Source organism: Oryzias latipes, chromosome 5, assembly GCF_002234675.1.
Source record: "Oryzias latipes chromosome 5, ASM223467v1".
NCBI lineage: Eukaryota > Metazoa > Chordata > Actinopteri > Beloniformes > Adrianichthyidae > Oryzias > Oryzias latipes.
In genome coordinates, this window is record NC_019863.2 from 8,970,533 (window position 1) to 8,998,145 (window position 27,613).

General features: G+C 37.5%; 1 protein-coding gene across 3 annotated transcripts in view; it reads left to right on the forward strand.

Moving 5' to 3' along the window:
- kcnab2 (potassium voltage-gated channel subfamily A regulatory beta subunit 2) overlaps positions 1-27,613 on the forward strand; it is a 95,037-nt gene that overhangs the window by 8,280 nt on the left and 59,144 nt on the right. The window contains exon 1 of one of the 3 annotated variants that reach the window (XM_011474831.3): positions 1,551-1,852. The exons of the other annotated variants lie outside the window; for them this stretch is intronic. The gene's annotated coding sequence lies outside the window, so the exon portion shown is untranslated. Of the gene's footprint in view, positions 1-1,550; positions 1,853-27,613 lie in introns of those variants that run through there. 3 annotated transcript variants of the gene reach the window in all.

Sequence of the window (27,613 nt, forward strand, 5' to 3'; positions counted from 1 at the left end):
GGGTTCTCGTTTCCCCTTTCAGACTAACACACACCCACTATCTCCGCTAAGCTATTGTTGAAAGGCTAAACAATTTAATTTAAATGCAAAATATGCACATCCATCTTTGCAAAAGTTTGGATGTTTGTTTTTGGGGGCAAGATGCAAACACACTGCTGAGGCTGGCCCTAGGATGATGTCATGAAATGGGCGGCACCCACACGGAGCGAAAGCCAGTGCCTCAGAGATCGGGTCGTCTTACTTCCGGGTTGGGAAAGAGCTCAGAAAAATAACTAATATTTAATTAAATTTTAGTTCTTTTATGTGCCAAAGGTAATATATTTTTATATGCATAGATATTGTTTATTATAAAAGGCTTAACAATAGCATGGTATAGGCTCTTTAAGGCTGGTGCAGTATTGCATTGTTCTGGCCACAAAGTAAAAGCAGAACTTTACTGGCAGGTCATATTGGCAGAAATTTTACAAGCTGCCCAGACAAATAATTGGTTTTTTATGCAAATATTACGCTGACACAGTCATGCATCTCTATTAAATAGTTTAATTGGTTGGGTGGATGACGATCTCACCATCACTGCAGCATCATTTTTAGAGCTACCTGGTCAAGTTCCAACGCCTGGCATACAGAGTAAACTCTGTGTATGAAGATTATTAGGTAAACAACTTCTAAATAACATTCAGCGTAACCACGGAGGCACAGTATGGGGACAACGGGTGTGGCCATTTGTGGATTTGCAGGAATAGTACATTTTTAAGGTCCAGTCAAATCAAAAAAAGATTCTTTACTAAATATGTCTTATTTAAACTATTTTTTGAAAAATGATTATGTTGTCAGGTTTTTACTTTTTTTTTTAAATCGGTAACATTAGGTTAAATCTTCATAAGCTTTGAAAGAGTCTCGGTCTTACAGTGTATTGATTTGTGCTAGCTTTACTTGCAAATAAGATCAGCAAGGTAGGGTCAGTTTCTCAGAAGTTTCCACCCTCATGTTTGCCATTAAAATTCAAAGAATCCTGGAGAGAGAAATTGGATTAGGATGTTTAGGACTATATTTCATAACAAATGATTGATTCTTTTAGGGAAATAAACGTCACACTTGACATCTTTGTGTGTATCAAATGTGTTTTATAGCCAAAAGACATTTTGGCATACAAGGTGGTACTTAAAGGATTTTTGGTTGTTAGGCAAGGATCCGTCCGCTTAAACTAATGATACTTTCTGACAAAATTACGCATTCGATTTCTTCATAGATCTTACATGGGTCTTGTTATTCCCTCTTGTCTGAGTTTGAGTGCACTTTGAGCATTGTTCATTAGCTTTGTGGTTAGTTTAATTTTAACAATCTACATTGCCTCGTAATGGAATTCACACATAATGCGCACTTCTGCATTATGTGCTCCACTTTACCCTCCTTTTCTCACTTGTCATTTAGAGGACACTCTTGATTTACTGAAAGTACGCTTACTCAAATGCTGAAAGTGCAACATGAGGTGTGTATGACTAAGAAGAAGAAAGAGGGAGGGGCGTGTCCTTTATCACATTTCCTCTGCTCAGTGACTCCTAAGCCTGCACATTTCTTCTGTCTCTTTTCCCGGTGTTTCTTTTCCCTTCATTTATGTCCTGCCTTTGTCTCTATCGCTTTTGTTCTGTCTCACAATCTCATGTCAGACTTGCGTACTCATCTGGTGCATAATCGTTGTCACACTGGATCTTACATCCTTCGCTCTTGTCTCATTTCTCTTCCCGCTCTCTGTTTTCCTGCTCAGTCCTTTAGATTTCAGCTGCTTCACTCACTGTGTTCTGTTTACCCCCCTATTCCTGCTGACTGCGTCAGGAATCTGCAACAGACTGAGGTGGGTGTTTTAAGACCATCATTGCTAGGTCTGAGGCTGCGTGGTTTCTCTGTTTCCTCTCTCCTCTGCTCAACTCTGTTAGTTTGATTCGAGAAGATCATGCATGTCTGTCTCCAAAGTGGAGCGAGTACCGCACTGTCTGTGAGCAGCAGCGTTTAACATTGTCACACACCGGGCTAGCGACTTAGCACATCTATCTCTCCAGATCTCTCTGACTGTCTGAAAGCTGTCTATGCGGTTGATAGTGCTGCTGCTGCATTGAAAACAGTCTTTGCATACCTTATTATACTGGCAGGAATTTTTCTCTCTTCCTGGGTGCAGGCTTCTGTTAAAACACGAGGATTGATTTTAGCCAGACTGACCTGTCCTGCTGCTGTTCCATCAGTTTAGAGGATGGAACTGGTCTCACAGTGTTGTTGTGGGTTTCTGAAAGGTTGTGACAGTCATCTGCGTCTACCCAAACATGCGGCTGTGTTTGTGTGTCTGTTGGTTTCTATGCCGGGGACTGATTGTTGGAAGCTAGTAACGCTGCACGTACATGCACGAGCACTATTTCTGCTTTGTGCATCTGTGGAGGGGTGTGTTTGCATTTTTTGTGCATGCACACTTGCCTGCCTGTGGGCTCTGGTCCAAGAAGAAAGCACAGGAGACGCATGCTGCAGGGTTTCAGTTTGGTGCAGTAAGCTGTTGAATGCACTGTAACAAGCAGAAAAAGACAGACTCGTGAGCTGGTGTCCTTCCACTGGGCTGGTACAACTATACTGCAGTACACATCAGGGCTTGTCTAGAATGTATGCATTTAATGTTTCGTCTAATAGAATAGTACTTGTTTATATTTTAATAGTCGATGATGAAAGAGACAAGACTGAACATCAGTATTTTGTTGAATTTTTTTCACTTTTTTCTCATTTTGCAATTGTATAAAATGCAGCAGTGATGATGTAAGAATATTTCTAAGACTTTCAAAGCATCGTCAATTCAAAGCACTGTGACATTTAGTGACAAGAAAGAGCTAATTTATCTGTGAATGACAGAAAGGCTTTGATTCAGTGTTGGGCATTTTAGTTGCTAGATAGTAAAAGAAGAAGACAACACCCGTTGATGCGTCAAACATACTGGACCTTTAACTTGCTGATTTCAAAGTGAACAGCTCTGAGGAGTCACTCTTTGAGGAAGAACATTTGAAAGTGCAGATGAGTTCATTTGTAGCTGTTTTTTCTTTTGTTTTTTATGGTATTATTAGGGCTGGGTTGATAAAATCCCTTATTTGATCTGAATCGGTCCAAGCTTAATAGATCAATAACCGATCCATGAAAGTAGAGATTGATCTTTTATGGTCCATGGCCGGAAAAATGTTGGAAAATGGTTTAAAGTACTGTTTTTGCTCAAATCCTCTGGAGAAAAGTGTAATGCTACAGCTCAAACTCCACCTAGTGGCCAAACGGAAACGCTTTTTAGTAGAAGTAGAACATTGATTCTAGAATATGAGCCAGTTTTGAGCCTTTAATGATCTGCACATTTTTGTTGGAGCTTCTCTGTTTGAGCAATCATGTAACACTGTATGGTGTTAACAATCTCATTGGTTTAGTATTTCACTAATACATTTTACAGTTTGTGAAAAACTACGGTACATTCTATTGCTGAATAAAAAAAAACCTCTTTATGTTTAATAATATTCAAATGTCCTTTAATAATTGTTTCACAGAGTATCAAAAATGTTTTAGAAGGGTTTTAGATGAGTAAGAGTCTCCGGTCCCTAATCCCGGCGAATAAGGGGGAACACTGTAAATCTTTATAGTACAGATATTAAGATCTTTACCTTTTAGTTGTATTAAAGCGCGAATATAAATTGGAATCAAAAGATATCAACACGTTGTGGTTCCTAAATCTTAAACCACACATCTTGACATTTTTTGCTCCATAGTAATAGTGGGTTCCCAGGACTTAATGGTGGCTCGATTACCAGTGCTGAAGTAACAAGCACTCATCAAAAGTGACTTGTGAGCATGGATGGTATTGACTAAGACAGAAACACATTATCCAAGAGTCCAGGCAACAGCGTGCTGACAGTTCGTGTGAATTACAGCAACAGAATAGCAGGTGTGAATAATGGTTTAGCACTGACTGTTGTGGTTGACGTGTCTGTGTGACTTATGAGACATCATACTGTTGGTGATGACAGTTATTGAGGTCATGTGGATACTTCTTGCAAACATTTTAAATTGATTTACTTTAAAGAACATGTAATGTTTATGCTCAGACTCCAGACTGCTCCTTTATTTACCAATAGACATCCATAGCCTGCCTGAATGGGGAAAAAAGTCTTGAATTGGACTGTGTGTTTCTTTTGAGGTGACTTCAAAGCAGCTAACGTTTTTCTTGCTGAGCGTGTGACCAAAGGAGTTCTCGTATCCCTTTAAATTCTTCCACACATTAGCTAAGCGTTCAGACAGAACAGATGCCTCTAATGGTTTTGCGGCCATTCTTTGGCTGGTGATGCTCCAAGTACTGTCAGTTTCCTAGCACAAGCAGGTATAACCAGCTGCTGATACTAAAAAATAAAAAAATAAATATTTGTGTACATTGAGAAAATCAGAGGAATCCAAGCTTAGTTTTGTTTATGCCTATTTTTTTTTATTTGATTTGCCATTTGTAATGACATATTACAAGTTCTATTGTTGCTGCAAACAAAAACATAAATAAGAATTTTGGAATTTTGAAGTAGTTGTTTTTTGTCTTTGTTGTGCTGAATGGTGTCGGTCTGTACTGAGCTCAGAGTGCTGGCAGGCCTGACACAAACGTCTCAGACAAGCAGAAGAGAAAGAAAAGTGTTTGCTTGAGAGAAGAAAAACCTTTTAGTTAGCCATTATTAAATTTTGAGATGGACCATTAGGGTTTGGCTTTACAAGACTAACAGGAAAATCAACCATTTTCCTTTTCCTTTTAAATATTTTCATATTTTCTGTAGAATGACAGGGTTTCTATTTATCAGGTACCTTTCCACCTCCATGTCTTGGCTCTCCTACTTTTTTCTTACTCTTAAAGTCCTGCTCCTGCTAGTTAAAGTCCTGAGGCACAAGTAGCTCCACAACTATGATGATTTTACCAGAGTGATATTAGGTATGAAGATAATTTTGATATTATTTGGGGAAAACTTTAGAGTCCTTCCAAATTCCAAAGACAACTTTGGCAATTGAATCGGTTAGATCGAAAGATGATTTTTCAAAATAGAGATATTAAATGTTCTATGGTCTTCAAGGGAAAAGCTATCTGATTATGTGCAAAAAAGTCCCAAGTCTGTTGTAATGTATTGACTGTGATTGACATTTAAAATGCATTAAGTGCAAAATTCCTGGACTTGGGCCTCTCTTGCATGGGTTTTGATTTATCCCATAGATGGCAGCACTAGTTATCCAATATGGCAGCGCCCCTGTTTAATTCAAGAAGGGCCCAAGTCCAGAGACTTTAGTTTGCTAGTCCTCTGAAATGATAAAAGTGAGGTGCTTCATATTATAGCATTGTGAGCTATGAACTGGTGCTAAATCTGGGTAAAGTATTAATCTTTTGGTGTGTCTTGAACTAACCAATTCAATTGCAAACAGATGTTGTGTTTTTGTGTTCATTCATTTAAAAAATCAAATTAATTCTTTGATGGGTTTTTATCTTTAGAGAGGCAAACATAATAGAACCAGAGAGTGTCTGTTAAATATCTGATAACACCACTACGGTTATGAACCTTTTCCTAGAGCTGTTGAACAGCACTTGGGATGGACTTTTTTTCGACTAAGAGCTACTGGAAGCATCATTTGAAACCCAGTTGTGGTAATTGAATTGGTTTAAGTGAATATCACGAACTGCCTGGACTATGCTTCATGCCGGGTGTGTCACTGTCACATGATTTTCTTTTCCGCAACGTGTTTCCAACCAGTCATCATATTGCCACCCATTGGCTGGAGCTCGAATATTGACTGTGCGGACTCCTTAGATTTTGCTCACTTTTAGTACTTTTATCAAATCTTTGTCATAACAGAAAACCAACAATATTCCCAAAGCTGCTGCCCCTATGAGAGCTCCGTAATGTACCGTAAGAGCTACTGTTTCAGAATATTCCTTAGAGTCATTGCTAGTGTGACTGCCACCATTGCATTTTGCCCCTAAGACCAGGGAAGTGCTTGGCTATTAATGCAAGGGTTAGTCTCTTGAATGTTCCTGGGTCATTTTCAGCGGGGGACTGATTTCTTTGAGAAACTACATGACTTCATGTGTTTGTCCTAAACACCAAAGAATATCAAATCACACATAATCATCAGCAAACTGCCCCCGCTGTTCCAATGTCACCTCTTCTTTTGATGGGCAGGACTTGAAGACTTTTAGAACAGCTCATTTCACCTCAGCTCATCCTTGTACTCTGCTTGTGTGATCACTATGTCTGATTGCTCCAAGTTCTGGTCTCTGTTAGAATCACTTAAGGCGCTATAAATATGTTGGTCCACTTTTTCCAGTGAACAGACAAGGTTCCACTGGGCCTTTGTCCAAGAAGCAGCTTTGTGAAGACATAGAATTGTTAATAAATGCAGCACAACACACTTAAAAAATTCCACAGTTGAATGCTGACACAACTAACCATAATTTCTGCTGTACGGCTCCTCTTTTGTCTATTGTATAGAGCAAAATCAGGGCCATGATGTTTGTTTGATGGAGAAATGTCTTCCATTGAAATTAAAAAAAGGTGCAATGAAATCTAGGTTTTAATGTTAAACACTAAAATATTCAACAAACTAAACAACACATTTTCATCATAACCTTTTGTTTGAAATGGTTTGTTTTATATAAGTCCATTGTTTTTATATTTTCCATTAATATTACTGTAATTTTTGAATATAATTTTATATTATTCTCTCTTTTTTCATTTTCAAATAAAAAAATGTTATAGTTTCAAACATTACCTTTTCTATTTCAAATGCATGTTTTAGTTAAATTTTTTCTCACTTTAGACCTAAACATTTTAGTTTCAGGTCATAGTTATTGAAAATAATTAAACAGTTAAAACCAACAGTAAAAAAAAAATCTACATTGGTTTACATTAAACCCAAGAATTTTACCTATACCTTTGTAATCTCAAACGACATTTTTCATTCAAATAAAGAAAAAATATTGCTCTCACTTAGCTCCATAGCACGTGAAGAAAAAAAAACATGGTTTGATGACTAACTTGCAGGAAGAAAAATGCTTTATTTTATTTTTATATTTTTTCATATTACAGATGTGTCTTTATCTAAAAGGAGGTCAAAGGTTTCAATTTAACAATATTAAATGCATTTTGACTGTGGCTCAAATTCTCTTTTGCTGTAGCCCACATAACAGGTTGAAACAGACAGATGGACAACACTGTGGGAGACAGAGTGACAATTTAATAGAGATATAAAGATTCTGCTAGAAGATTTTCAGTGGGTATTTTACACTAAAGGAATGACATCCATTATCACTTGGGCTAAGAATTAGGGCTAGTGTTATTAATAAACTAAAAAAAAAGCAGACACACAAAACTTGAGTGAAAAATGTCATGTATGAATGAAACTGTTCTTACCTATGAAGAATATGACACACATTTTTCACTAAGTGTAACAACAACAAAAACCTTTAGGTTTATATCCAATGGTGCTTTATTTTCATACTGAAGAAATATTAAAGAGAGATGTACCTACAGATTTGGTGTTATTTAATCAGTAATACCTTAGTACTAAGCTGCATTGTTGAATATCCTGCAATAGGAAATTATGCGTTAGCCACCAACTGCCCTTATGGTTAGATATGGGCTGTCTGCCTGTTAAAAAATGGGCAAACCTGTGTGGGGTACGCAGGTGACTCACCCAAAAAAGCATGGTAGTTGACTGCTCGGTGAACCCGTAGGGCGAAAATGTTCATGAAAATGTTTCTATGGGCATACTGCAAGCGACAGGTCACATTAAACGCTTATACAACACGTAAGGGTAAAGTAGATGGGACACTTGTGTGTTGTATGGATTCTTTCCTTTTTTTTTTAACTCCCCTAAATCCCCTGACTGTGCCAGGGGCTTGTGAGTTCTGTTCACGTGATAAGTGCGTGCTCCTTACGCGCAGCTTTACTGTTAGAAATTCTGAACTTGGACCATTGGAGTGTAATTTGGGTGGGCATCCCACAGGCATACTTCTGTATCATGTGCACACCCAGTGCTTGCTCATTCGTGAGTACTTCAGCACCAAACTAATAACTAGAGTGTTGCTTGATAGAAACCGTGTGACAGCATCACATGTATATCATCAGTGTGCAACTTACATTACCCATACGGATACTTTATGATATACTTGCAACATTCGAACCTCAGGTGAACTTCAAGACAAACCTGCGCTCCCCTGAAGATATAGCCTCTCAAATCTATGACCCTCCACAGGTCAGGACAACCCAAAAACTCACACCATCTGTATGAGTCAACCCTCATATGGGTGCATGCGACTGAGGCTTAACATTTCTCTGCACAAACACCTCAGACTTTCATCCAACACACTTACCCATTAAATACGCAAATAGGAAAATCACCAGTGCTGTAACACCAAAGCATGGGTCACTCCCCATATGACCAGTGACTCATATGGAGAAGCTTTACAGAGAATTATCAGTGAGTTTAGCATTTAAAATGTTCCGTTCATTCCAGCAGTACTGAGCAGTTTTAATGGTAACAGAATAGTAACAGCTTGCCTTTAGCTACTACACCCATTCATTATTGCTATTAGCAGGTTTCTATATATTAATAGAAGCTGTTATGCTGAGCTATGAATAACACATTGGTTCACTGTAACACCTGGACATATAGCACTGACACGCCATCAAAACAGGAGCTTTTATGATTAAACACACAGAAAGCCTCTAGTTAAAGAGTGTACCTGCGGTTGCCTGAGGGACATGGTGAAGCGGAATTTCGACTTCAGCATTTATTCTTCATGACATAGACTGTGGGCCAGCCAACGGCATGTATGTGGACCTGAATAAACAACATGATTTTAACCCTTAATGCTTCAGGACGCCTTGTGATAAGCTTTTTTCTGACAGTGCAATTGCTATGTTTTTAGGCAAGGAACATGATGTAGTGCTTTTTTTTTGTGTTAGCTCAAAAAGGTTGGCTGTTCCATCAGATGTCCTAGATACTCATAGCCTTGATGTTCAAGCATACTTATGTAGAATCTTGTATATGGCCAAGGTTTTGCCCTAATTACAGAAAAACGGTCATTGCATTTTGTGTGACCGCCTACATGTTGGCAAATTAAAAGCAACTCCGGTTGTATAAAACACTAGAAAAGGAATCATCAAGCAGTTCTGTTAGTCCATGTTTTCTCCCAAAAACTGTAGCACTCTATAAAATTCAAATACCATGATAGGCGGCCTGCACAATAAATCACAATTTTTTTGTTATCGCAATTTCAAGATGTGCAAATACGCATATTGCAAAAGACAGTTAAATGGTTATCTTAAATGTGCTAAAACAATCTTATGGACGCTTTAAGTATGTAACGAATCAAAGAAATCCATTTATGCATTTGACTTATTGGATGGACCTCTTCACATTGTTGACCAAATGGATGGAGCCCTTTTATGTTAGATGTTCGCCTACTATGTAGACGAGGGTCATTTGGAGGATAGTTTGTTATGTTGACTCTTATTTAAATTAAACTGGTGCAGTGAAATTTATGTTTTTTGGTTGTTTTGCTGTTTGTTAATGCATCGCAAATTATATCTTCATTGCAATGTTGATCACTAATATCACAAATCGCGAGTTTTCCCTCATATCATGCAGCCCTATACTATGGTAACAAATAATAATAATAATATTCCATCTACCACTCTAAGTAAACAGTCGGTTGTTAGAGAAGAACAGATGTCTAAGTGTCCTGAGGTGGTCTGTATGTGTGTGGAACGTGACCTTGGCAAGTCATCTGTGAGTTTGTCAGATATTAACACACGCATGATGTAATATGTGTCATGTATGTCTGAGCTTTTAGTTGCTAAATGCAAGAGCTTCTGCAGCTTCCGATCTCACTGATGATCAAGGGAAAACATATTAGTACAGAATGACACTGTCTCACAGCTGATGGCAATAAGGAAAAACCTAAACCATCTAAGCTGGCATTTAAAAGATGTACAGTATATTTTGAACCTTATGTGAGACATTATGCCAAACCGCCTGGAACATCACATTTGTGTTCCAGAACTCTTAAGGCTGCCACTGTTTTTAAAAGCACAGCATGGAGCCCAGGTGGTCATGATTGCATGTGTTTTGCTCTTGTATTGACACCACTCTGTTTATTAATGAGTTTGTGCTGATATAAGGGATGCTCCAACCAGCATCTTTCATAGACTTTTAGCATAAGAACTTTCTACATACAGTTAAGTCCATTTCACCATTCTTGTTAGTGAGAGTACCAATACATTTTTACGATGACGTATAAGTGTGTTTGGAAATAGTTTTATAGAGTTATTATGCATACCTGCATAGGTTTGTAGTAGGCCTGCACAAAAAACCCCGCAAATTTATTATTATCGCAATATCGCAAAAGTCGGGAAAATTACAATAAATGGTAACCTTAAATGTGCTAAAACAATCTTGAGGCGGCTTGAAGTATTTAACGAATCAAGTAAATCCCATTATGCATTTGACCATTTGGATTAAATCTTTTACATCATTGACCAATCGGATAGAAACCCTTTTATGTCAGATGTTCGCCTCCAATGTAGACTAGGGCCATTTGGAGTGTAATTCAAGTTATGTTGACTCTTATTTAAATTAAACTGTTGCAGTAAAATGGAAATAATGTATTTTGTTGTTTTGCTATTTCATTGTGCATCGCAAGTTATATCATCATCGTAATATATTGATCACTAATATTGCAAATTACGAGTTTTCCCTTTTTTAGTGAAACACCCCAAACACACATTTGCTAAGCAATTAAAGGAAATCTAAGATGAGTTGTATTTGCTATTTTATCATGTTTGTAAATTAGTTAAAGAGAGAATATGATTTAGCTATACTTGCATATCAGAACAACTTCTAAATGCATGTTTTGCTTTAAAGTGTTTTTTTCCCCTCTGTTCTTCATCTCTGTACTTGCAGCTTGAGTTTTTTCCTCTTCACTTATCAATCATTCATAAATACAGTTGCAACTCGTCTGATATCAATTGACTGTTTAGTTTAGCAGAAGTGAAGTTCTTTTTCTTTTTAAGTTGTGACTGTTGGGAAACAAATATTCAGAGTGCTGCCACTTTGTAGTATTTCTCAGACGTTACCACCAGCCGCTACGACTTACACAGCTTATGTAAATTCAGGAAACACATTAACCCTTTTGTTGTGTGTACATTTCAGACAAACAAAACCACCTTAATTTAACCTCAGAGCAACATTCAATATGAACAAAGAACTAGCTGTTGTAGCCAACTTTAGTTTTGGTTTCAGATCTGTAGATCAGTGTTTTTCAACCCTTTTTGAGCCATGGCACACTTTGACCTTGACTAAAATCCTGCGGCACCCCAGCATCCAAAAAAAAAAAAAAAAGGTGAAACTCATAGTTTGTATTGATTTACAGCCCCTCCGCAATCTCACATGCATTTTTGTGATAATTGTGGCAGAAAAAGCTGGAAGTTGCAGCTGTTTTTTCTAAAAGATGGAATAAAAGTTAAGTTAGAAGATTTAAAAACTGTTTGATGTGTGTTCGTTGTGGTTTGAAGACGTTTAACAACAAAGATTCATTGTGCACTGAGACGCTGTCACTTTAAACCAATGCATCATGGGAGCTGTAGTGCAAACAGCCGCCGAACGCAGATAGACTCGCTTCTCTGAGCTTCATGGTTTTGTTCACTTGTTCCACGGTCTGACACCGGATCCTATGGAAAGCTACATCGCTAAAGACGAGCTTTAGCTGGTATTTTTGTTAGAACTGAGCAACTTTATGAGTAGAATCGGAACAAGGAAGTGAAAACTTTAACCACTTCTGATTGGTCAGACTGATGACGTGTGAGTAAGCCTCCGAGAAAGGAGCGGGACTTTTCCGAAAACGTCTTAAGTTACGGCTAAATCGCGGTACCGTCATTCTTATCAAAATATGTCTTTAACATAATCAAATAAACACAAAGAAAAAAGTATTTTATGACCTTTCATATTCCTAACTACTCAGTGTTTTATCAGTGCCTATTTGGATGAACAAAGAGCTGATATCCTGGAGATGGTAAATCTTTTTAGATCAGTTAATGAGGGCAATTTCCCACGGCACACCTGACCATCTCCCACGACACACTAGTGTGCTGCAGCACACTGGTTGAAAAACACTGCAGTAGATGGTTAACCATCTTAGATTATCTTAAACCTTGACAGTTTCCAGGGGGTCTTAAACGTCCTAAATTTATGAAACAATAAATAACACCATAAAAGGATTAAAGAGTTTTCATGTTTTATCTGAGTTATGAAAAAGTCAGTGGACAAAAACTATTTTCAAAAATGCTTTTATTTCCTAAATGAATTTATAAAAATGTATAAAAATGCTAAAAACTATAGACCACCACTTCTGGAATGTTGGTGCCTTTGAATGCCCGGTGTAATAGGAGGCAGCGTAACCAGTTTTTGCTTGATTCTTCAAACTTATAAAAACAAGCATGCTGGTAATTCTCTGTACTTGACAAGGATGAGCAGAAGCCAGGCTGTATAACAGTTCAGGTGGCTGGAGCAGAGCTTGACTTCCTGTGCGATAGCCACATTTACACCATACAGAAGCAAAGCTAAATTGTGTGAAAGTACATATAGCAGTTTGCAATGTTAGTGAAAAAGAACAGAAACGTTTTCAGCATAATTTTTTTCTAGTACACAGAAAACACAAAATGATGCCTTGTTTGAACTAAATGCTTACTTTCTGATTTCTGATAAAGGTATTATCTGAGTTTTAAATATGATGCTTACCATTAATAAAGTGAAAATTGCAGCACAAAATAACAACAAATATAACAAATGGAATATAGCCATCCTTTCAACAGAAACTTACATAAGTTAGGATTTATTAGGGGAAAAACCTAATAAACACTAGCAGCATTCAAGTTACACAATTGGTCAACTACTTTACATTGATATTTTTGTTTCTTTCCTGATTATCTCCTTAAAAATGTTCTGTTCTTGTTCAAGACAGTAAACAAAATTTTGCCAAATACAGATACATTTAGGTCTCAACAGACTAAGCAGATGTAATTTAAATTTTTTTAAATCTTATTTTTGTTTATCAATGAAACCCGGTATACTCCTGACTTTACAAATGGATTTCCTCTGGTATTTCACAGATCATATTTACATTCTTATAGTAAAACTGAAATGTCTAACTTTTAAATTGTAGTCAGAAATAAATATGTTTAGAGTAACATTTTGCTCTGTCCAAATCATGTCAAGAAAGAACTCAGTGTACATAGATTAATTTGTTATTGTTTATGTTGATAAAGATAAAATGACATATACTCTTCCATCACAAAAGCTGGTCAACGGTTGTTTTCTTACACTTAACACAGACGCATACACGCACACACACATGCACACACGTTCCTTTATTTAGGTCTATAGCTCCTCTTGCTTTGGAACGTCCGTGCCCATATGTTATATGTGGTCTCATTGAGCACCAAGCAGGTTGCCTCCCTTTGATCCTCTGCTCTCCAAAAGGTGTTTGTCTTGTGTTCTCTATAGGCTTCCTTCTCCTGGGTTTACTCAGCCTACTCAAAAAGCAGTCATTCATTTCAGTTTTTAAACCCAATCTGATATAAAAGCCACACTTGTGTTTTGTTTTTCTTGCACGTTAGGAGAAGACATTAATCCTAGCAGCATTTAGTGGAAAAAGAATGTCTAATTTGATACGCATTTTTAATACTAAGAGCATATGCAAAATTGTTGTTCACCTTTTGGTTTATCCCTTCAGGAGTCGCCAGAGCAAAACAGCTTTCACTGATTTACAAAGTTGGTTTGGCAGAGATTTTTATGCCAGATGCCCTTCCTGACACCCCTGTATTTTATCGGGCTGGGGACCGGCACATGAGGACCCAGACTTGGACACCGTTCTGGCTACCATTGACTGTAGGAGGAGTTGAAGAAGGCCGCACCTCTACCACTGAGAGTGTGCTCTGGTGAATCTGTCAAACGCTTCGAACGTTCGACCCGAGCCACTTACTTTTATTGAGGCATCTGATTCCTCATTTTATAACTTAATTAACTTGTGCTACAGCAAAAATATGAAAAAATTAGGATTAGCAAGAACAAGTTAATAAAAGGAAAATCAAGTTAAAAAACAGTTATGAAAAAAGAAAATTCATGAAAAAAAATTTTGGATTAGCAAGAAGTTGTTTAAAAAACAGTATCAGCGCAAGAATGGTTATTCTAACAAATAGAATGACTGAGTAATAGCTGTTTATTTCTGAGTAAAAGTCTATGGCACATGTGTCAAACTCAAGGCCCGGGGGCCAAATGTGGCCCTCCATGTCATTTTATGTGGCCCACGAGAGCATGAAAGTTTTTTTTTTTTTTTTTTTTTTAATAAAACTAAAAAATTGATGTGTATTTTTTAATTCTAGGGGGAATCAGACTTGGAATATCGGATTGGGAAACTATACATCAGAACTTAAACACTGTCAAAATAACCTAACCCGTCAGAATCAAATTTAAACAAATGTTTTCTATGCAACTGTTCTTGTCACTTTAAAAAGTTATAGTAAATAAATAATGAGTTATTTAACATTAAGGAGCAGTTACGTTTATTTTTCATTACATTTACATGTTGTATATACAAGTTATATCTGGCCCTTTGAGGACAGCTGCTATGCTGATGTGGCCCTCTGTGAAAATGAGTTTGACACCCCTTCTCTATGGGATTTCGGCTTTTTTGGACCAGCTCGTACTTCCTATTTTGAAAGTGACTTGGGGAACGGTCGCTCAGTCTAATTCTTACTTTCTGTCAAAAGTGGCTGTAGGCAGTAGCGTGAAGGGTCTTGCCTATTGATTGAATATGAGAATTGGACAAAGCAATCCCTCCCCCTTCATGTTCCAAAAAGAAAAACACCTGCTGGCTACAAGAAGCCAAAATTCCATAGACTTCTGTAGGGAAATAAACAGCTATTACTCAGTCATTCTATTAATTAGAATGACCATTCTTGCGCTGATACTGTTTTTTAAACAACTTCTTGCTAATCCAAAATTTTTTTTCATGAATTTTCTTTTTTTTCTTATCACGAGCAGTTCAAGTTATAAACTGACCGGGTCCCTCAGTAAAAGCATGTTGTCCCCACTGACCCCTACCTCGAATGTTTGATTGACAGATTCTCTTGAGCCCGCTTTCAGGGGAATGGGTGTGGATTTCGAACATACTCTCACTCATGATTGGCGACAGTAGAAACATTGACTCAGACCACTCGCACCAATCACTGTCATCTGGCTCCAACATGCAGACATCTTTATTGTGGAAAAATGGCGACTGAATTGGCTTTATTTTGCTTGAGCTGGAAGTAAGGCATTTTCTAAGAATGACGTTACCCAAGATTCATCCAGTACTCTCCTTTCTCAAAAGTCTTGCCCAAGGACCCACACTGGATGAAGCTCATTGTGCCAATGAGAGTCAAACCCTGGTTTCCTGTGTGTCGATCATGCACCTAACCAACTGATATACAATACTTATATTTATTTAAAACAAAAAGACAAAATCAAAAATAACTGAGAATAAGTAATTCTAATAAAAAAACAAAAGAAAAAACAAATGATTGACAAAAATTGCCTAATGTAGTAGCTCCCTGCCTGTTTTCTTATGTAAGATTGTTACTGTCTCAGTTACAGTATGTGTTTGAAGACGGATTGTATTTTTAAGCAGCCTAAATTTCTTTGATTTTTTTTTTTCTTTAGATATACACTGATCTCCTTGTTGTTTTGTGTTGTTATTATGTAAGGTTAAATGAGGCTGCAGTAAATGTCACAGCACTGTAGGCTACATCACTACTAAATTTACTTAATAATAAAGCTATATTTATACATGGCATCATTAGAAGTGACAGAATCATTCCCCTTTACTCTCACAACCTTGTCAGCAGCGGAGATGCCCTGTCCCCCTCTGCCACTTTAAGACACAGATATCACATTGGCTGCCACATCTTTAATTAGCCACCCCTAGATTTGTATTACACTCTTAAATCATTGCAGCACTGACTCCAGATAGGAATAGGAAGAACAATAGAAATACATACATAACCTTTTTGCTTTTTTGCCTTGGTATGTTTGTTTTCCTCAATTTTGTTTTTGCCTCAACCTAAGTCTGTTCAAATGTTGACCAATGCGTTGTACAGGTGAAACAGAAATAAACGAGGTTGTAAAGCATTACTTCAGAGCAGGTCAGTAAAATAAATAAAAGAAAATGTCAAACAACAACCTTTGCTAGGCAAGGGCAGCCGGTTTGGAGAGAGATCAAATTTTCAGAGATAAATTATTGTTGTGGAGCCAGTTCAGAGAAAGCATATCCACCCAATTCAGGGTTCAACTAAGGGATACAGAACAGGAATTCTATTGTGGAACGTACTACCTATGCAATGGCACAAGGTGAATTAGGAGATAAGTAAAAGGTGGCAGTTTCGTCGGTGGCCTTAAATGCAAAAAATTAAATTATACATGTAATGTGAAACTCAACTAGCAGCCAATAAAAAGCACGGCATTCAGGGGTAATGTGTCAGTACATTTTAAGCGAGGTCAGATGCTAGTATAAAGAGCATTGCAGTGGTTCGGTCTAGAACTGATGAGAGCTTGAATGACTTTTTCAAGGACCTTGCAGCCAAGAAACCTATGTTCCCCCTGAAACCTGTTCCCTAAAGTGCAGTTAAGTGTCAAAGAGTACTTCAAGGGTTCTGACAATGGTCATTTAGGAGTAATGATAAAGCATCCAGAGAACATTGGCTCATCCCAAATGTGATGAACTTCAATTCTTGTAATTTAAAAAAAAGAAATTACTGCTGAGCCAATATTTAAAGCCACCAGTGCATTCTGCGACACAGGAAATGGGACATAAATGAGCCATGTCAACGCAAATATAAATTTGAAGATCATTAGCAAATATGTGATTAGCCATGCATTTCTACAAAATCCCACCTTGAGGGGAACAAACTAAATCAAATGAATATTGATCCTAGAACTTAGCTCTTAGGCACACTGTGGATGAAAAAGGAACTGGATTGCAGAACTTCGTACCCATTTTCAGCACAAATGTTCTTGTTCACTTGTCAGTTGCTTGATTTAGCTTTACTTTATACGCCAGATCTACCTGCAACTTACCTTTCTCATCATTCCATTATGTTCTTAGCTGGCTCCTTGTTATCTTTTTACTCTCTGCTGCTGCAGTCTTCATTCATACTGAAGAACTGACCTCTATTGCTCTTTTGAAAAGGCCGGTAGTTAAGGAAAGTAGAGAACTTCTCATGCATGTGCGACACTGTACAAATGAAGAATTAGTTTCCTTTAGCAGAAAAAAACGTTTTTTTAAATGTGCTTTTTCAAAAAACAGTTATGCCATTTCAAATGAGGTCTGCAACGGGATAATGTCTGAAAGTGACGCCTAAGCATTAAACGCCGTTTAAAACAACGGCATTAGTTACCTCTCATTATTTTTTTCGCTAACAGGGTAATCTAACTAATTGTTTTTTGGGTTTACAACACCCTTAATGTTTCTCAATGTTCTATGTGATCCATTCATACGAACCAATTCAATAAACTGTACAAACCAAACACAACATTGGCTGATGGAAACTGGGTGGGTTACAATGATATATGCCATTATAATTGGCCAAGGCGATGTCATCCTTTATGGTAGCCAATCAGGGCTAACATTCATTTAAACACACAACCCAGAACACTTGATCCATACACACAAACAAGCGCCAAACTCACAAACTACTTAATAGATTTAAACACACCTTCAAATGTTTACTTTTGGTGTGAACTAAATATTTAATATTTATTAGTTTGATTTCTTTTGTCATAGAGTTGAATACACTTTATAATATCTTCATTTCCTTTTGTTGCCAAGTTAATACCTTGAGTGCAGGATAAACTATTTTTGTCTGTTAAAATGTAGGAAATATTGAAGCACGTATACATATATATTTTACTAATTTTCATTTAACGGATCAGAAAAATTCAGGTTTGTGCAGTTTGGTAGCAAGTAATTCTAACTGATTACTTTTTAAAGTAATTCCAATACTGATAAGAATCCTGTATTTTAACAGTTGAACTTTCAGTAAAGAACATTAGAAAACATTGGATTGGATTCATCTTTAAAATGTTCACCTTACAGCAGCTCATTTTGTTTCTGACAAATGCTGGAAGAGGCATGCCTGTGCAGTTAGACGAACAGTTTTGTCTGATTACAAATCTTGTTAGAAAATAATCAGATTTGTCCATTTAGAAGAGATTATACCACCCAGCCTTAAGCATCCCAATCCATCCTAGCGGTTTGAATCTGAGTACACGGTAAAAAGATAAGACTGACATTTATCCAACCTAATTCAATCCCATTATCCTACTTCAATTCCAGCAACACTAGGCACTCTTGTGTGAAGAGGTACAGGAGAATACTGCTTACTTCAATCAATTTCAAGCCCAGTTTTGATTAAATTCATTTACGTTTGGCTGGCAGGTAAAAAAAAAATGGCAAAGATGAATGCAGGACAAGAGGAAGAGAGTTTCATATTTCTACTGCAGTGTTCCTCTTTCAGCTCCTTGTTGACTGCAGCACATTGTTTCCCTGCAATGCCAACAAATGCTTTGTTTTAGCTGCACAGGACAGACTTACATTCATCTTTTTACAAAGGGTTAGAGTTAGGGTTATAAAGCTTCTTTATAGTCTGATTTATTAAAAACCTTTAAGTCAAGAGCCAGAAGTAAAAGTTGAGCTAAAAAACACAAAATGCTGATTCATCCTCATGTCAGAGATATGAGTAATGGGAACAAATCTCTCATTCTATAAGATAACCAAGACTTTGACAAAGTATAAATATGTCTAGACTTGATGGGCATTCTTCCTTTTATAAAATATTTGAAACATTGTTTTGGCTTATTTTCCTTTACGTCTTTTTCATTTGAACTAGTTTGTTTCAAGTTGTCTTGTAATCTCTAACTTTACCTCTAGATCTTTTTATTTTTACGTTTATTTTCCAAATGCAGCAGTAAAATGAGGAGCAGTAAAAAGTTACTGTAACATTTTTATCAGCAATTATGAAATTAGCAACTATGTAGGCACAAGGGATCCCTAGTCTGGGTCCCCCTGTGCCAGTCCCCAGCCCAGATGAAATACAGGGTTGTCAGGAAGTGTAGGTGGCGTAAAAGTCTCTGCCAAACCATCTGTGCGAATTAGTGAAAGCTGGTTCTCTGTGGCGACCCCTGAAAAAATATGCCGAAAGGTGAACATTTGTGCTAAATGAAAGCTGGTGTACAGTGTACTTGTACTGAAAAAAGACGTTTTTTCTATAGTGAGACGACGGTCACATATCCCAAAAGGCCACCATATTGCAACCTAAATGCAAGTTTTTCAGCAATATTGGCAGGTGGCTGCATGCCGGCATTTGTAGACAGCAGTTGCATTTACACGCTGCAAAGCGGCCGCTGAGGTTTTCAAAAAAAGTGCAGTGCGGGCAGTCAACGAGGGCTGTTGAGATTGGCCGGGGGACTGGCGATGACCGGGCGACAATCTGGGAATCCCAGCCACCATGAGTCCAAATGGGGAGATGGCATTGATGCTGCACAAAAGTCATCATGGTGTTGATAGCACCACAGCGACTCCCAGACCTGTGTATTGACGAATTGCGGTTGATGCTGAGAAGCATACGAAGAAGACAGAACAATTTGCTTTCTTGGTAGGCATGTTGTCTCAAAAATGAGTAAATCTGTAAAGTGACAAGATTATAATGTGTGTTTATGACCAGTGGTGCAGAATGGCTTGCTTTATAAATACCCCTTGTAGGCCCATGGCAGTTGATATGGACGGCCGTCATCAGGAGACATTTAGACATCGTCCAATCAGCGTTGCTGCAGGCCGGTGCCACCAATTTCGTAATGACGTCATCCCCCCCCTGACTGACCGCTTGACTGTGGCCATGACCTGCATTCGTGACCTCGATATTGATTTTTCAAAAAATCAGGCGATGATAGATATATGTGATCATAGCATAAGCCATTTTGCTGGTAGTGGCTGTCTACAATTATTGGTTCTAATGATGTAGTTTAAAAAATATACATTTGGTTCCTTATTGTTAAGACGGTGTTTTATTATTCAAGTTTAAAATATCTTCATTTAATGAAAAGAAAGCATGTTAGACAATAAAACAAAGATTCGATACTGCAAAAATCCAAAAACCCGACTTCCTTTTGTCAAAGCTTAAAGTTTACCCTGCACAGTTCTTCCAACTCCCCTCTCCATTTGCAAGTAATTGGGGCATTCTGCCCAAATGTATTAAAAATGATTACATTTCATGCACTAACAACTATTACTCACCGTAAAGCAGTGGCTGTGGTGCAGTGATAGAGCAGTCAGCCTCTGATCAGAGTATTGCAGGTTTGGCTCCTGCCCACTCATCTGTCGAAGTGTCATTGGGCAAGACATTGAACCCCACACTGCTCTTGGTGTTTACAGGTTGGCACCAGTCTTAAGGCCCGTACACACCGGGAAGAATATTCGCCAGGCGTTATTCGCCAGCGTTTTTCGCCACGTTTTTTGTGTTCACACCCAGGCGATTTTCGCTGACAATGAGCCGAGCGAACATGCAATTTCATTCCCTGACATTAGATGGCGCTTAATGTAAACAGAAATACTCCTGTACACAAGGTGGCGCTGCGCAACTTTAGGCTTCTTAAAGTCGCTTTTCACTCAGAAGAAGAGAGCAAGTATTTACGCGCTTGTCAGAATAATAAAAAGAAAACATGAATATTTCAAGCACCAGTAGCTCCAACTGGTGCTTGGTTCGGGGATATTTTAGAATGTCCGTCATTATTTCTTCGCGGCAGTGTAGACGCTACTTGGCGTCTATCTTCTTCGCTGGTATGTGTGCTCAGCAAGACAGTTTTGTGTTTGAGCGCCCCCAAGTTGTGTTTTACTGTAACTTCAGAAGCTCCAGACACGTGTGCAAAAGCGGCATTCTCATTGGTCGAATAGATTTCGACGCGACGCGTCGAAAAAAAACAACGAACCCGAGGCGTTTTTATTTTTTGACGCTTTGACGCGTGGCGTTTTTTCGCGTCGGTGTGCACACTCTCATTGGTGCCCTTTGTTTAGTCACGAGGCGTTAAACGTCGGCGAAAATCGCCGGCGAAATTCGTCCCGGTGTGAACGGGCCTTTAGGCAGTGGAGCCGACATCAGTGTGTGAATGTGTATGTATGTGCATGCTTGTGTGCCTGAAAGAGGGGCGTTTTGGGAGAGACATTGTTTAAGATAGTCTGGTAAACTCATGTTGTACTAATAAAAGCCTGATGCTAAACTTATTATGTTTTTGCTCTATTGTTAAAGCCTGACAGGGCAGATTTGAACATGGCACATTGACACTGGCAATTAAAGAAACTAACACAGATAACAAATAATGATAAAGATGAGCATTAAAATAATTAAGATACCAAGGATTATAACTTTAGTTGACAAAGGCCAGAACGAGATATTTACAGCTAAACTTTAATCCATGTGAGACTGCTCATCACAGCCTTTGATGGATCAGGCTTAAAGTTTGACTATAATCTGTCACAAATGTCTGTGTGTGGTACAGCTGCAGCCATTCAAGAGTTTAATGGTTCCTGACAGCACAGCTCTCAGATGCGCTTTTTATGTCTTTTACCCTGGTTGGGGGGATTGGTATTGGAAGTTTGCTGTGTAATTGGGTTATTTATGCAAATTGCTAATGCATCTTTTTCTCACTTGGCAGACATTGACTTGCATCCTTCTGTTATCAAGGGCCCTCTGCTGCTTACATATTCATAAAATCAGTAACTATGATGAGATAGACGTTGCTTAGAACCCCATCTTTATGTGGCTTTGATTCTAAGTATTTTAGGCCATGTGCACATTCCTTTGTGAATCACTGTTGGAGCTTATCCTTAAACGAGTTTACATCAACTTTTTTTCCCCTTTGCCTGACTGGACTCCCATGTAGGATATCCCCGGCAGTTCTCGTCTGTTACCCTGTATCCCTGTTCAGCAGCCATCTGCTCAGATCGGTGTGTGTGTGTGTGTTTTTTTTTTTTTTTTTTTAGCGGCTTACAACACAGTACACAACACGGTGCTATGCTTTCCAGGCCAGCAATGCCTGCCCGCTTGCCTTGCTCACGTAAGCCCTGTCTCAAGAGTGAATTCACTGGCTGGGTGTAGGTGGATTTATGGATGGAAAGGCCAAACAGCAACCTTTTGTGACTCAATTTTGCATTTTGTGTAGAAGGTGCATGAGCTGAAGAGAAGATGTGAAGATGAATGTATGTATGTCATGGTTGCTGTTTTCGCATCATTACTGTATTTTATTTTATGTTTACTTGGAGAAATACATTTTTACCTAAGTGTCTATTTTCAAGTGTTTCTATTTTTGTTTTGTTTTATTTTTTTAAGAAGGCACTAGAGATTAGTGGTTTTGTAATGGGGCAGGACAGCCAAAAGCTTTATTTTGCTAGTTTAGTCTGTTTGAGATCAAATGATTCCATCAAATGCTGTATTGCTTTAACTGCTTCAATGGCTGCAGATCTGCGGTTTTAGTGGCCATCTGCCATTAGGCATCTGATTGTGAACAGGAACTTCTTGAAAGAGAAATTGTGGCTTCATAGATCTATGTTGTTTTTTTTGCATAAACTCACTTTTGAAGAGACACCAGTATTTCTTTGCTTTGCTTGTATGAATGTTTGTGGTAGTGGACACACTCCTCACTATGTAATATTGCTGATGAGTTAAGCATCAAAGTTAGGGCTGCGTGATATCAATAAAACTGATCAATGATCAACATTGCAATGATGAATATAACTTGCCAAATATGAACAAATAGCAAAACAATCAAAAACATCATTTCCATTTCACTGCAACTGTTTAATTTAAATAAGAGCCAACATACCTTCAATTATACTCCAAATGACCCTAGTCTACATAGGGGTCAAACATCATAACATAAAAGGGCTCCATCCAGTTGGTCAACAACATGAAGGGCTCCATCTGATTAATCAAATGCATAAAAGGATTGATTTGATTCGTTAAATACTTCAAGCTGCCATAAGATAGTTTTGGCACATTTAAGGCAACCACTTATTGCAATTTTTGCCATCTTTTGCGGTAAACATATTGCACTGCTTGATATGCGATAACAATACATTTGCGATTTATTGTGCAGGCCTAATCAAGTCCTTGTTAGCACTAAAGACTAACCTTCCATTTCCAAATATAAGGTCAATCAGGAAGAACCGAGTGTAGCTATTTCACCAAAAACCAGTGGAGGGAGGTTGAAGTAGGGAGCAATTTCCCATGGACTCCAATGATTAAGAAAAAAAGACTTTACTTGGAAAAAAAAATATTCAGTTAGTATTGCTATTTTCTTATATTCTTGACAACTGCCACGAATAGAAGGGATTTTAGAAAAACTGCCAATTTGATGAAATCAAATTTATATGTTACACAGGAAAAAAACTTAAAAAAATTAAAGACCAGATATTTGAACATAGTGAAAGAGGGCACTGAGGATAGTAGACGATACAAAAAAAAGGAGATGGGAACATATAATCTACTGTCGTCATCTTTAAAAGGAACAGCTGAAAGATGACAAAGATATGTTAAAAGTTGTTTAAACCTTATAGTTAGACATTGGTAGTAAATGTTCTCCAGGTTCTAGTAGGGGTCCTAAAGTACATGCATTCATCCAGAGCCATCTGGTGCGACCGTGTGGTGCATGCACTTGTTTGAAGAATATGCCAGATTAACTTAAAATAAATCCTGCAACAACAAACACATGATGCCAAAGCTAGAATGGAGCCAAAAAAACAGCACACACCTGTCACATGTTCAATTTGACCAACAGCAACAGGAAAAAGGCGAGCGGTGGACAGCGTGTCAGCTGTGTGACAGCTTATGTAAGTGTAAATATGTCTAACTGCTAACACATTTAAGATGACTTCCAGAGGTGAGAACAGGCAGAACCAAAGTCATTACAGACACAACAGCCACAAACGTCTCAGCATCAGGGCAGCCCTATACAGGAGACTCTAGGCCTCTAGTATTTTTATTTAGCCCTGTACCATTGTTACCGGTAAAAAAAGAAAAAGTATTTTGGGGGGAAAAAACTGTAGACTAAAAATGTTACAAGTCTGCCAAAATTGTTTTGCAATGCCCAAAAATACTGATTTATTTGTTTTTATAGCTATTCATCTTTTAGGCAAGACAGCATTTTTACTGAAACAATTTAATTTTTTATTTGTAACAAGGTCGTTAAGGACAGACTACCAGTACTATGAAAATTAATTTTTTGGTGTTTTTTTTAACATGTTCTTGTAGCATTTTTCTTATGATGGAAAATATATATAAAGAAAATTAAGCTTTAATTGCATTTCTGAGTATTTCTTTATTTAAACCCCGTTGGAAAAAGCTTGTAAATGTGAAGCAGGATCTACAAATGCAAGCCAGAAGCTCCCTGCTCCGCTCCATTCTGATGCATCCACCAATAGACTACTAAATCCACGTGCGTCTTAGTTTTCCTCGTCTGAGCTGGTATCTGGCTCAAAACTGTACGACTGGCTAAAGTTCGGATATTGCTCACCATTTTTGTTGCACCAGTAATATTAGGTTGGGGTTGTGAGGGGCTGTAAGCTAGCAGGAGAGATTGTAACGAAAAGGGATGATAGAAAATAGAGCGAGCTTACTTTGTGCCACAATCTCGCCCAAAACTGCGAAGTGAATTTTTCTAATAAACTGCTGCAGCTCTGCAGAACCTATGTCCTTTTTTGATTTTGGCTAAAAACTTCATAATCATAGTTAATAGACCACTGGTAACGCCTTAAAGTAGACCAGAAGATCGGAGTGGGACTTCAAATTAAACCACTACTTTTTTTAAAACAACTTTTCAAGCCAAACAATACAGAATCTTGACAAATAGTGAATCATGCAGAACTGGAAAGTTGTGAATATTTGACTCAAAATTGAATCTGTTTAATGGTTTGGCAGTGAAACTCATGCTTTTTTTCACATTGTAATTGTGATCTTCTGTTTGCTGCTAACTGTTTAGTTTAAACCTTCTTGTGTGTCAGTTAATGTTGATTAAACTGTTCTTTACCAACATTTTCAGAGGTATGACTTAGGTTCTGCTCTGTGAAAAGTCTGGTTAATCCTTTTGAGCTACTTGCCTTTGTTGCCACAATTTTCTACATCTTTGTAGAATGTTTCACCAAATAGGTGGTTGGAGGTGGTTCAACTACTTCAAACCGCTCATGGTTTCTGAAGATCCAGTACTGTGAAGCCTTCAACTGGAGTACAGCAGTTTGTCTGCTGTAAGTTTGTGACTTTAAGAAGGCAAAACCACAGTTTGGGGGGATAAAATAGGCTTTGGTATCTAAAGAACCTCCATTTAATTTTGTTTTTGTCTCAGTTAAAATCTAAACAGAACTTTTGACAACTTTAGGCATCAAAAGTAAAACTTATACGGTGTGTCTACTTTCCTTAATAAGAATAGTTATTTATACTTATTAAGGCAGCAAATGGCATAAAAATATAATAGTTTGAAGAAAATAGTGATTCTAACTGAAAGGTTTGAAGATGAAAACTTGATCACATCAGATTTAATCTCTAAACTAACTACATTTATGAATACTCTTTAGAAAAAAGGAAACTTGTATTAATTTGATAATTTAGTTGTAAGTGAACAAAAACAATACAATCAAAGCAAATTGGGTTGTTACTGTTTCTTCTGCCTAAAGTGCATCTCCAAAGTTATTTTAAACCTGACAAAAACTTGAACTGAGTGATTGTAGAGATATCTTAAAAATTCACAGTCTATTTATAGACATTGACAGCTTTGGGTATTTGCTCAGTAAAACGTTGACATTATTTTGCCTCCAATCATTTTTGTTACCTTTTAAAAGTAAAATGTGAAGGCTCGCCCCCCTCTCATATTAGCCTTTATGCCCTTTCCTGCTCTATTTGCAGCTTCAGTCAGCATAGTGCACCTTTGCCCATTAGCCCAGTAAATCTGAACTCTCTAAGTTGAGCCGTGCTGTGTTTTTAGTGTACCGCATTGCTGCAGTCAGCACTAGCACCCTCTCCGACTGCAGCTCTCCAAAGAGACCTCTGTGAGTTTGCTGCATTGCTCTACAATCTTCCATGGCCAAATCTGAAACACATGCACATTTTTGTTAAGCAAAAAACTAACTTATGTAATTAAAGTAAAGATGTAGAAAGAAATTCAAACTTTTCCAATTTTAGAATTTATTATCTTTGTGCTCAAATTTAACCCTAAAATTTGTTCTTTTTTTATTCATTTATTTCACTTGCAACCTATGCAAAAAAAAAGTGCTTAAAGAAAGTAAAAACACATTGAGAAATACGTTTGTTGCCCTTTTCTGTTTTAAAAAATAGAGGGAAAAATACATTTATCATTAACCCTAACATAAATGTGTTATTTTTGAAAGTTCAACATTATAGCTTTGTAAAATATTTTTCCACATAATTTACTCAAAACCAGTTGAATTACTTTGGGGCTTTTAAAAAAAAATAAAATTCAGGATATTTCCTATTATGCAAATTATTTGAGTTTGGATTTTATAAAACTAAGTAGAGACTAGGGCTGCACGATATGAGGAAAACTCACGATATGCGATATAATTTGCGGTATATTAACAAATAGCAAAATAACCAAAAACATAATTCCCATTTCATTGGAAAAGTTTAAAAATTATACTCTCTCTCAACGTAGGAGGCAAACATCTAACATAATAGGCCTCCATCCGATTGGTCAGATGCATAAAGGGATTTATTTGATTCGTTAAATGCTAGATATTCCGATAACGATAGATTTGCGGTATATTGTGCAGGCCTAGTAGAGACCCTTAAGAGTTATTGCATAAAGAAAAATTATACCGTTAATCGTACTTGATAGTATTAGAGCATTTTCATTTTTATAAAAAAATGCTTTGGAACAAGTGCAGTAGCAATAGCAAAGACAATCCCCCAGATATCAAGTAAGGCCCGTTCTTTTTAAGCGTTCACCTGTGGACTTAGCGGTCCGTGTCTTCTGCGTCTTGCTCACTATAAAACAGTAAAATACTCCAATGCATTTGATCTTTAGTGAGATTTAAGATTTACACATTTTTCACAGGGTCAAAGCCATATTTAAAACATGCCATTCTTTTTCTCAACTTCCTATGTGAAATATGCGAGCTTTAAATATGTGTTTGAGTTAATATGTTTTATCAAAGAAGAGTCAACATCCTCGGATGAGTCTTCATTTCTTTTTGTTGCCTACTTCCAGTGGATGTATCTGCTGTCGAGATCAAAGACAACATATTGCAAAGAGCCTCGACCTGAACAAAACAGTATCATTTGTTTGAAGAATAACACTTCCAAAAGTCTAAAGAGATGCCATCAATTAAATTGTTCATTTAGTTTTAGCAAGAGTTTGAAATCTTAAAAATTAGTAGTTTGTTACTAAATGATTCAAAATGCACAAAAATAACCCTTGTTAAGTCAATGCA